Below are 11,740 nucleotides of genomic sequence, written 5' to 3'. Positions count from 1 at the left end.
CCGAACAAACTTCAATATTTGTCAAATACTTACAATAAGGCAGTGCCATCATACGCATTATTCCATATTTTCGGTTTGTAATTGATCTATGTTTGAGTTTAAGACCCTCATTTGGCTCATGAGCTGCTAGTCCTCTACTGATAGTAGAGGAGGTTCTGGAGATGGCAATAAAAAAATGTAGCGTCCACACACATTGATCATAAACGATTAAAACTTGGAAGGAACTGTGGAATAATGTAATAGAAGTGCTGACATTTAAAAAAGAGTAAAAGAAACGTTGCAAAAAATGCTAATCACATAAAGTTATCATATTTTCATAAAGCTATTGTTAGGATTGTCTTTCATTACGAAAGAATTCCCCAGATTTCATGACCTACGGAAGGAAAAATTATGCCAAAGAGAAAACAAAAAGAGGAAGAGGAATATGGAATATGGAATGCCAAACTAAAGGTTCCTTCTTCCCTTAACCCTTTCAATGCAGAATCCACTACAAAGGATGAAAAAAAAACTACCCGGAAGGATCCAAGAAAAGTACATTTTCCTCTGGTCTTAGTTCTTGCTGATATTCAACTGATGTCTCAGAGTCCGCAGCAGAGATAAAATTCCCATCAGAGTCCGTGTAAGCAATATATGCTATTGAACCTGCAAAGCAAGCATTAGAAACATGTATTGGCAAAAATTACTTCATTATACAGAAACAACTTTAAATGGAGAACAGCATGTTCAGCATCACCAACATACACATCAACTGGGTCAGTGCTAGGATACAAACTCGTTTTCAAAGGCGTTGAATGTTGATTGTTGAAGCTATCGAATTTCTTCATTCGGGGTTTGTCAATGCGTTTCGTGCAAGGCAAATTTTTACGCTCTGCCTGGTTTGGCCATATTCCTTATGTTTCCTCTTTTCTTTTTTAGCCAAACCTTTTGTTTTCCCTTTTTTTTTGTGGCCAAACCTTTTGTTTCCCCTTTTTTTTTTGGCCAAACCTTTTGTTTCCTGTTTAGCTCCTTGTGTTTTTTTCCCGTCTTAGTGGATAAGATTTTTTTCCTTCCCTAAACAGAACGTCTCTCTTATAAAAGGATGACTGCTGGTATTAATTGTATGTTCATCTTTCTTTTTCAACAACAAATTTGTGATTGTAGCGGGTTGAACTTTTGTTCGTTTGCGACCATTACCACTACTTTTTTTTTTTTTTTTATAATAATAAATTTTATGTCGTACGTACTATTTTTTTTGTTGGTTAAATGTATCATACCTACTTATACTATCCACTTAATTTTATTTTATTTTTCTTATTTTTAGCAGACACAAAAAATTCTTATCTTTTAATTACTTAATCATAAAATATGCCCACACGTATATTCTATATGATCAACTTACTTCGAGGTTTCTGCTTGTAATTTCCCTTTTCCGTATCAAAAAAAGTTTTCTACTTGCACAGTGAAGTTCGAGCTCTACCGTGGATTCTATTTGAGGAATTTGGTGCGTCTCCTATTTTGTTTGGTATGCCAAGAAGGAAGTTGGTAGAAGTTTTATGCAACGTGTAGCATCTTGGGCATGCACTCCTCTAAATAACTGCAAGAATGCTAGACTAGTCCGATAATTAGCGTGTGCGTGTAACATCATATCATTTGGAATTAACTTTATGCACATATTGTTCTTAAGTTAAAGTTTATTTTAGACTTTTCTTTTGCACCACACTGTTTCTTCTTTGCTGCTATGAGGCGCTTTTGCTTATGATTTACATGGGGAGCCACAATTTCTCATCTAAATTATTGTTGAAGCAGGACTAGTAAATATCTCCCAGAACTGTCCCCTGTGGTATTTTTTCCAATATAATGAAACACACAATGAGATCAAACAAACATTCAGGCTCACGAATCCATATCGGAATATTGCAACTGTAAATCACTCATCAAGGTAGTCCCTCCCTTGTGCGTATTGAGCTTAATGCCACTCGTCCCCTGGAAAAAGAAAAAAATAATAAACACAGATGTAAAGTGCATAAAGCTAATTTGAGTAACTTCTTACTCTTTGTTTGGGTCCAAAAGTATAGTTGTTATTAGGTATATGATCCGCATATTTTATTTTTCCGATATAGGTCCACTGACTCTCATTTATTAATTCTCTATACCCATTTTACCCTTGAGTTAAATAAGGGAAACAAATTTAATGTTCTCCAGGTTATGCATTTTGTACATTTGATATAACGAAATAATAAAGTTAGGGGTTGATGTTCAAAGGGAAGTCACCGTCAAAGCAAATAGGGCTACTTAGATTCAGACATACATGGAGTTCGCCCCAATCACAAAGCCCATGGTCTATTAGGGAGCCATTTTCTTTTTGCTATGCAGCCATGGTATCGACTTTTTTTATATATGTTTTGGTTAATCACATCGATCTTCTTTCAAGTCATGACGCAAATTTTTACTCTCTGCGTGGTTTGGCCATATAGAGCAGTTAATGACGCCAAAAACCTAAGAAAATATAGGTAAATGGGTTTTGAGGGGTGGGTTAGGTCGAAGGGGGAGTGTTTTGACAATTTTAACCCTGCACGTGACCTCACGTGATTGGATTTGATGACCTTTGTGGATGGAATGTGACTGCAGGACCATTTTGATGGGTGCGATGTAATATAAGAGACTAATAATGTCAAAAAAAAAAACATAAAAGACCAAAGGTTATAAAATGGCAAACCTCAGGGACCATTTGTGATAAAAAGCCTTTAGAAAATGATCACTATGGATTAGCTCATTAACAGTTTCATCAGCAATGACCAAAATGCCAAATGATCCCAACGTACACTCTCATTCACACTCTTATGTTTCCAATTTCAAAGTCCCAAATATGTCCACATTTTCAGTCAAACAAAAAGGAACTATTAGCAAGTAGGAAAATATGATTATGTAACAACAAATATCATTTTTAAGGCTTTTTGGTCTTCTGGGCATCACTTACCAAGCCCCAAGCAATTAAATGCTCTCTTTCCTTTTGGCTTTTTTTCTTCATTAACAGTTTCATCAGCAATGACCAAAATGCCAAATGATCCCAACGTACACTCTCATTCACACTCTTATGTTTCCAATTTCAAAGTCCCAAATATGTCCACATTTTCAGTCAAACAAAAAGGAACTATTAGCAAGTAGGAAAATATGATTATGTAACAACAAATATCATTTTTAAGGCTTTTTGGTCTTCTGGGCATCACTTACCAAGCCCCAAGCAATTAAATGCTCTCTTTCCTTTTGGCTTTTTTTCTTCATCAACTCTTTCTCACTCCTCATTCACCCCTTTACACCAAAAAGCCAGTAAAAACAGTGAGAGTCGGTTTTCATTTCAGAGGAGATGAGGCAAGACCAAAACCAGTTACACGGCCCTTTTTTGGCGAGGCATGCTCTGCCCTCAACAACTACTCCTTGGCCCCTCTGTGTACTACCAGGTTACCATCTTTTTATCCTTTTCCTTTTCTTCCCCTGTTTTTGATTCTTCCGCTTCTGCAACTCAACTGTTTGATTGATCTTTTCTTGTTGTTTTGAAATGGGTACAGAAAATGTCATTGAAGTAGGCGGTTTCTATCAAGTGGACCAGTACAAGTTGCTTCCATCTATCACCCCTACACAGCTCGAGGGGGCTCGGGTCGTCATGGTGCACCTTCACAAATAGTCTTGTTTTCTGGTTTGGGTTTTCATTTTGTTTCACTTTTGTTGCATACGCAGGTGAGTGAGATAGATCGACACACAGTGTGTGTGGCGTGCCCAAGCATTCATACTTTGCACGCTCACATTACTGAACAAGGCTATCAATTTGGGAATCTGATTCCCGCACTTGATGCAAGGTATGTGATGACTCCACAAGTGGCTGCAAAGGTGTTTTTCGGGAGAATCCCAACCAAGGAAATTGCAGATCGGAGCAACATTTGGAGCTACGCAGCCACAAATTACCAGACAAGTGTTGTGCCCAATAGCGACATTTGGACAACGTCCAAAAAGGGCCCATGCTACTCGATGCTAAAGTTCACGAGGATGGTGCAATGGGGCTCTAGCACTGATAAGGAAGAAGTAAAGCAAAAACAGGAGAGAAGGGGATAGAGGTAATAGTGCTAGATGATGATGATGATGATGATGATGATATTGAAGAAGAAAACGAAGAAGATTTGAACCTTATGAGGAGTAGGAAGAAGAGGAAGCTCGATGATCCCGTTGTAAGGGCCAAATGGCTTGCAGAGAGGTAAGGACTCTGTTTTTGAATTAATTGGTTATATTAATTAGTGTTGATATCATATGCTAATTAGTGTTAATTAGTGACATAGCATGTATTAGTCATTCTGAACTCTTATTTTAGTGACCTTGTGTACAAGTTGCAGTATAGTATTAGTAAGGTTGAAACTTGAAAGTCTAATAAGATAGTTCCCTGATTTGTGTTGTGATGAAGGTACAAGTTAGAAAATGAGAAGGTGGAAAAGCTGTCAATTGAAGTTACAAAGCTGAAGAGAGATGCGGCGGCTGCAATCACCACTATACTAAAAAACAAGGACAGAAATGAAGCTGGCGTTGAAGACCCTTGTTGCACCCCACCACCTCCAGGTGATAATCCCACTCATCAAGACCCCGCTTGTGCGAGAGAACTTAGGTCCCGTTTGGTTCATAGGAAAGGAGGCTTGGGAATGGGAATTCAATTGCTTTCCTAGGTTTGGTAAGTCTAGGCATGGGAAATGGTTGCCTGGGACATGGGAAAGTAGGGGGAAAAGTGAAGCTCTCCTCTCAACTTGGGTTTTGTTTTCCCCTATCACGGGAAAGTTTGGGAAAATGAGCCAACATTCAATGCACAATTTTCATGACTATTTTGTCCCCATGAACGATTTAAAATTACAATGTATCATTAAATGCATTCTTTTTTTTATTTGATTTAATATGGGTATAATTGAAAATTATACAAATTTTGTTTTCCATTCCTACTGAAAACAAACATGGGAAATAAAACAAAGTGAAATCTCTGATTACTTTCCCGACAGTACTAAACGTGGGAAATGAATATTTCATTTCCCGTTTCTTGGGAAATGACATGGGAAGTGATTTCCCTTCAAATCCATTCCGTGAACCAAACGAGGCCTTAAAGAAGTCAAGGAAGAACTGGACAAACTATGGAGGTGATCAAATCAATAATCCTTTATGTTTTCTTTTTTAATTTCTCTTTTAATTTAGCAACCACAAAAAGTGATCAAACCACTTATTCTTCATTTATTTTTCATGTCCTCTATTCAAACCACTTATCCTAAGCAGCAGCAGCAGGATATGGAGGAGATCCTCACCTTGCTAAAATATGAAAACTATGAGAGAGTATTTGTTTGTGGGAATTTTCTGTGTATTCTTCTCATTGTAGGAGGTCATATTTATAATACAACGAAACCTGAATGGGCAAGTAAATAATAAATTCCTAAATCTATTTACAGTAGGAAATCAGGAATTAAAGTAAATCAATTACAATTATAATAGGAATTCTTGGTGTGTAAGGAAAGTAAGTCAATATCCACAAGTCACGCCAACACTCCCCCTCACGTTGGTGCATAGATGTCGCCAATGCCCAACTGATCCAGTGAATTGTGGAATGCTTTACTGGAAATCGCCTTTGTCAAAATATCCGCCAATTGATCCTCGGATTTCACAAAAGGAAACTGAAACACTTTAGCCTCAAGCTTCTGTTTGATGAAGTGTCGATCTACCTCAACATGTTTAGTACGATCATGCTGAACCGGATTCTGTGCAATGGCTATAGCAGCCTTGTTGTCACAAAAGAGATTCATTGTGGATGTAGGTTTATACCCGAGTTCAATAAGCAACTTTCTTAACCAAAGAAGTTCACAAATCCCTTTAGTCATGCCTCTGAACTCGGCTTCTGCACTGGATAAAGCTACTACATTTTGTTTCTTGCTCCTCCATGTCACCAAATTACCTCCCACGAATGTGAAGTAACCCGATGTGGATTTTCTATCTGTTACATTACCTGCCCAATCTGCATCTGAATAACCATCAATATTTAGATGACCATGCTTTGAGAACATAAGTCCTTTTCCAGGTGCAGACTTCAAATATCTAAGTATCCGAAGAACTGCATTCATGTGGTCTTCACTTGGAGAGTGCATAAATTGACTGACAACGCTCACCGCATAAGCAATGTCTGGTCGAGTATGTGACAAATAGATCAATCTTCCCACTAACCTTTGGTATCTTTCTTTGTTAGTTGGAACTTGATCCGGATATTCTCCAAGATGATGATTCTGAACAATAGGAGTGTCCGCAGGTTTACAATCTAGCATTCCTGTGTCTGTCAACAAGTCTAAGACATATTTCCTTTGAGAGAGAAATATGCCTTGCTGCGATCGAGCCACCTCAATTCCCAAGAAATACTTGAGTCCACCTAGATCCTTCATCTCAAACTCCGTAGCCAGATAGTCTTGTAGCTGTGATATTTCCTGTTTATCATTCCCAGTAATAATCATATCATCAACATAGATTATTAATGCTGTTACCTTCCCTTTTTGATGTTTCAAGAACAGAGTATGATCTGAGTTGCACTGTTTGAAACCATTGTTCTTCATTGCCATGGTGAACCGTCCAAACCATGCACGTGGTGACTGTTTCAATCCATACAATGCTTTTCGTAACCTGCAAACTGTTCCAGTCTGAGTAGTATTATATCCAGGAGGAATATCCATGTACACCTCCTCTGTGAGTTCACCATGTAGAAAAGCATTCTTTACATCAAACTGGTGTAGTGGCCAATCCAAATTAGCTGCAAGGGACAATAAGACTCTGACGGTGTTTAACTTTGCAACTGGTGCAAAAGTTTCTTCATAGTCTATACCATAGGTCTGTGTGTACCCTTTTGCCACAAGTCTTGCCTTGTATCGCTCGATAGATCCATCTGCATTGTGTTTTATAGTAAACACCCATCTACATCCGATAGTCTTTTTTCCTCGTGGTATAGTCTCTAATGTCCAAGTCTGATTTTTCTCAAGAGCTTTCATCTCCTCTTTTATAGCTTGGACCCACTTAGGATCTTTCAATGCTTCAGAGACCTTGGTTGGAATATGGATAGCAGACAACTGATGCACAAAAGCCTTGAGTGGTTCAGACAGCTTCTCAGTGGATACATGATTTGCAATTGGATACTTGGATGTCTTGCCAATATCCGGTGAATAACGGTTTGGTGGCTTCCCACGATTTTGCCTGAAAGGTAATTGATATCCAATAGTTTTATCATCTAAATGCACAAGTCTAGTAGGAGTAGTTACCTCAAGGATATTCTCAGGAGATTGGTCTGTTGGTACTGTTGAGTTAGAAGGGGGGTTTTCATCTTGTTGTTCTGTATTGTCTGTAGGTGTGGGACTCGGATCAGAAATATCTTCGCATGGATCAGGTGGGTCAGGCAATTGATCACTATGAATGGGCGATTGGTCACTTTTCAACAGAGAGTAATCTCGTGCTCCAGACTCGGGATGATCAATCATTTCTGTACATGGGAGAATTTCTTTGTTTGCCAAGTTGCTCCAATTCTGTTCTTCACTTCGTATCTCCCCCTGAAGCGCAGAATTGGATGATGGGTCATGAAAGAACAGCTCAGATTCCAGAAAAGTCACATCCAAAGTGACATAGGTTCGTTGGGTAGGAGGGTGATAACAGCGGTAACCTTTCTGATGAGTGGCATAACCCACAAAAACACAACGAAGCGCACAGGGATCAAGTTTGCTACGTTGATTTTTGTGGAGATGAACGAAAGCCACGCATCCAAAGATTCGGGGTGTGAGTACCAAAACAGAGGGTAGATGTCTGTGTTGCGCAAGCACCTGTAAAGGAGTTTTAAAGGTCAATACACCAGAAGGCATGCGGTTGATCAGGTGAACTGCAGTGACAATAGCATCATCCCAGTGATGGCGAGGAACATGAGCGCCAATCAGAAGTGCTCGGGCGGTTTCAAGAAGATGTCGATTCTTTCGTTCAGCAACACCATTTTGTTGCGGTGTCTGAGGACAAGTCGTCTCATGGATAATTCCATGTTGTTGGAAGTAAGTTTGAAAGTCATGATTGACAAATTCTCCACCATTGTCGGAGCGAAGAATCTGGATTTGAGCATTAAATTGAGTTTTCATCTGTTTGTGGAAGGACTGAAAACGGGAAAACACCTCGTTTTTATTCTTCAGCAAATAAAGCCATGTCATCCGTGTACAATCATCGATGAATGTGACAAACCATCGAACACCAGAAGGAGCAGTGATAGGCGAAGGTCCCCAGACATCAGAGTGAATTAATGTAAATGGAGTAGTACACTTGTTCGTACTCAACGGGTAGGGCACACGGTGACTCTTGGCCAAAATACAAGTATCACATGTGAAGTCAGAGTCTTTGAAACCTGAGAATAAATCTGGTATAAGATGCTTCATATAACTAAAAGACGGATGTCCCAATCGACGATGCCACAACCAAATTTGCTTTTGTTTGCTATCAAAGGAATGTGTCACACTGTTAGCCACGCCGGGACTGAAGTCATCGACATAATATAGCCCCCCTCTCTTAGTACCACGACCAAGAATCTCCTTAGTGTGAATATCCTGAAGCAAACAAAAACTCGGGTAAATGAGTACACAACAATTCAATTGTTCAGTAAGCTGACTAACTGACAACAATTTAGTGGATAAAGATGGAACAAGTAAAGTATTAGACAGTGTGAGAGAGGATGAGAGTGCAACAGTGCCAGCCCCTGTCACAGGATAAGTAACACCATTGGCATTTGCAATACATGTTCGTCGAGGTTGTGTAGTATTCAAAAAATCATCAGGATCAAACGTCATATGATCAGTTGCACCAGAATCAATTATCCAGCTCTTGGAATCAATCTTATCGGAAGTATGGAATCCATAACCAGTACCATTACTGGTCATATTGCATTGTCCTCGATCTGTAAGAGTAGCCCACCAATCGGGGTAGCCATGCGATGTAAAACAAGTCTCACAAGTGTGTCTCGGATCACCACAATATGCGCAATTTGGTCCATGTGTCGGGGTCGTTAGTCTAGAAGTCATAAGCTGTGCAGCGGAAGAAGCATAGGATACAGGTTGAGTAGGAATTTGGATCGGAATCTGAGCATGAGTCGGGGCCGGAGTCGGAGTCGAAATCGGAATCGGGGTCTGAATCATAGACAAATTCGAGGTTGGGGTCATCATCGAAGTAGGGGTCGTGGTCGTCTTCGGAGTCGGGGTCAGGGTCGTCGTCGTCATAGTCGGGGTCGGGGTCGGGGTCGTCAAAAGAAGATCCTGATTCTGGATCGGGGTCTGAATCATAGACAAATTCGGGGTTGGGGTCATCATCGGAGTGCGGGTCGGGGTCGTCTTCGGAGTCGGGGTCGGGGTCGTCTGGGCACTCAACTCAACGATGGTTGGTTGAGAATGAGAGAAGGAGTCGGTGGTGCTACCTCCATGAGGGTTGAAAAAATCATCAACCCTCATAGCGGCGGCGGAGTTTTGAAACTAGAGTCAGCAATTCCAAGATCGCCGCTCTGATACCATGCTAAAATATGAAAACTATGAGAGAGTATTTGTTTGTGGGAATTTTCTGTGTATTCTTCTCATTGTAGGAGGTCATATTTATAATACAACGAAACCTGAATGGGCAAGTAAATAATAAATTCCTAAATCTATTTACAGTAGGAAATCAGGAATTAAAGTAAATCAATTACAATTATAATAGGAATTCTTGGTGTGTAAGGAAAGTAAGTCAATATCCACAAGTCACGCCAACACACCTCAGTGCAACTCTCTATCTATCTATCTAAAATATATCATTAGGAACTTAACCAAGGTGTATTGGGGTTTATTTACATTGGCTTCTCTTGGTCTTAACCAAGCTATATTAGGAACGAACTTAACCAAGCTATATCAATTTAAGTTGCTGAATTTTGGTCATGCTGGTTGTTGGTTCAATTGGGGCTTTGTTTTCTGTCTTTAGCCAAACTTCGGCCAAAAGCAAGTTGGGCCCAGCGACCTTACAAAATAAACTTGGTAGTTTATTTTATCTTCTTGTAGCAATCTAAACAAACAAATTTAAATATATCTGCAAAATTTAAGAGAAAGAATGAAGTTGGAATAGCAACAGATGCCAAAGATTTGTAGTTATAGTAACCTATTACAATACATTGGAAATCAAAATACGGTAAATAAAATTAGATGCGTTTTTTTAGCAATTTGCATTAGAAATCATAATTACAATTCCACTCTCTCTTTTCGTCATTTTTGGGTGGATGAATTGAGTATGTTTGTACCTCAAAGTTCAAACGCTGCCATGCAAAATTGCAACTTGGATGAATTCAGTATGTTTCTATTCATACCAGATTCACCTTCCAACCGTAGTAGGCCTGGGGTTCAGAACTTCACCAAGAGTTAGTTGAACTTATACACAGGGCCGGCCCTGACTTTTGGGTGGTCCTAGGCTAGAAATGAAAATGTGGCCCATTTATCTTTCATTCTCCTGAATATAATAAACTAACATGGAAAAAAATTATACAATTAAGTATAATTTGGATAAATAAATACGACTCCAGTATTGACCATATAAACGTTGCCCCAATCTGAAAATAAACAAGAATGAGGATACAAATATTTTTGCACTCTTTCATATTTTCCCACTAAATAATCTACTAACAAGAATTTTTGGATAAATAAAAGATTTTCTAGTCCCTACTGACTTTCTTTCATTAATTGCTACTTTTAGCAATTAAAAACTTGAATACATGCAATTGATGTTCATATATTACATCATTTTCATTTGGACTTCTCAGAAACACTTATAATCATATTTGGGGCCTTTAAATGCCAAACTATTGAAATTATTCTCCTCTAAAATTATATTCTTCAACTTCGTACATATATATATAATTTGGGGCCCTACAAATGCGAGGCGCATGGCCATCGCCCTCCTTGCCCACCCTCAGGGGCCGGCACTGCTTGTACAGCACCCAAAATTGTTTCCGACACGTCATAAAATAATATGCCACGTGTACTATCAGGATCTCTCGTGAGGGAATCATGGGTTATCATTGTTGAGCTAAAGAGTAGCCATGGCACCATGTCTCCATAATCTGAAGATTAGAAAGTTGGTTTTCACATGGTACGTAAAAATTACAATCCATTCAATTGAACTAGAAGAAAATAAAACCCCAATTAAAATGAGTTGAGTTGTTAAAAGGGGATTTTTGGACTTTTGATTGCAACTTGGAAGCACATTTGGCTGGCTCATCCGAGCTCAATTTGGCCTGGCTCGCTGACTGCTTTATTATTTATAAGAATTTATGTTCATTTTAATAAGAGACATTAAAAATTAGAAACTAATTTTCTCACTTATGTTTTACTTACACTCTCTTGCTGAAAATTGTATGACCATGACTTAACGTCTATTATAGCTATACAACATAAAAAATTTCTTTGACCATCATTATTTATAAAATAGGATTGTAAGTAAAATGGTACCGTACGAATACAAAATTTGTTTATAATGAATTAAAATAAAAACAAAACAAAAAATTATTTTGAGTGTATGCTTTGGAGCAAATAGATATATAAGAGTTACAAGATATTCTAAAACATAGAAAATACATCTATGTTATATATCTTGGAATAGATATATAAGATATTCCAAGATATATAAGAGTTACAAGATATTATATACATCTTGGACCTAGAAACCGTCTATACCT

The 11,740-nt window shown here is 38.6% G+C and overlaps 1 long non-coding RNA gene across 1 annotated transcript; it reads right to left on the bottom strand.

Moving 5' to 3' along the window:
• Positions 235-1,705, bottom strand: LOC109948915. Its single transcript, XR_002271358.1, has 2 exons — positions 742-1,705; positions 235-642 (listed from the first exon to the last, which is right to left on the bottom strand). It is a non-coding gene; the product is annotated as an uncharacterized LOC109948915 (long non-coding RNA).

The sequence above is a fragment of the Prunus persica genome, chromosome G4 (assembly GCF_000346465.2).
Source record: "Prunus persica cultivar Lovell chromosome G4, Prunus_persica_NCBIv2, whole genome shotgun sequence".
Classification (NCBI taxonomy): Eukaryota; Viridiplantae; Streptophyta; class Magnoliopsida; order Rosales; family Rosaceae; genus Prunus; species Prunus persica.
Note: the sequence above shows the minus strand (reverse complement) of the source record. Positions and strands in the feature narration are given on the sequence as shown.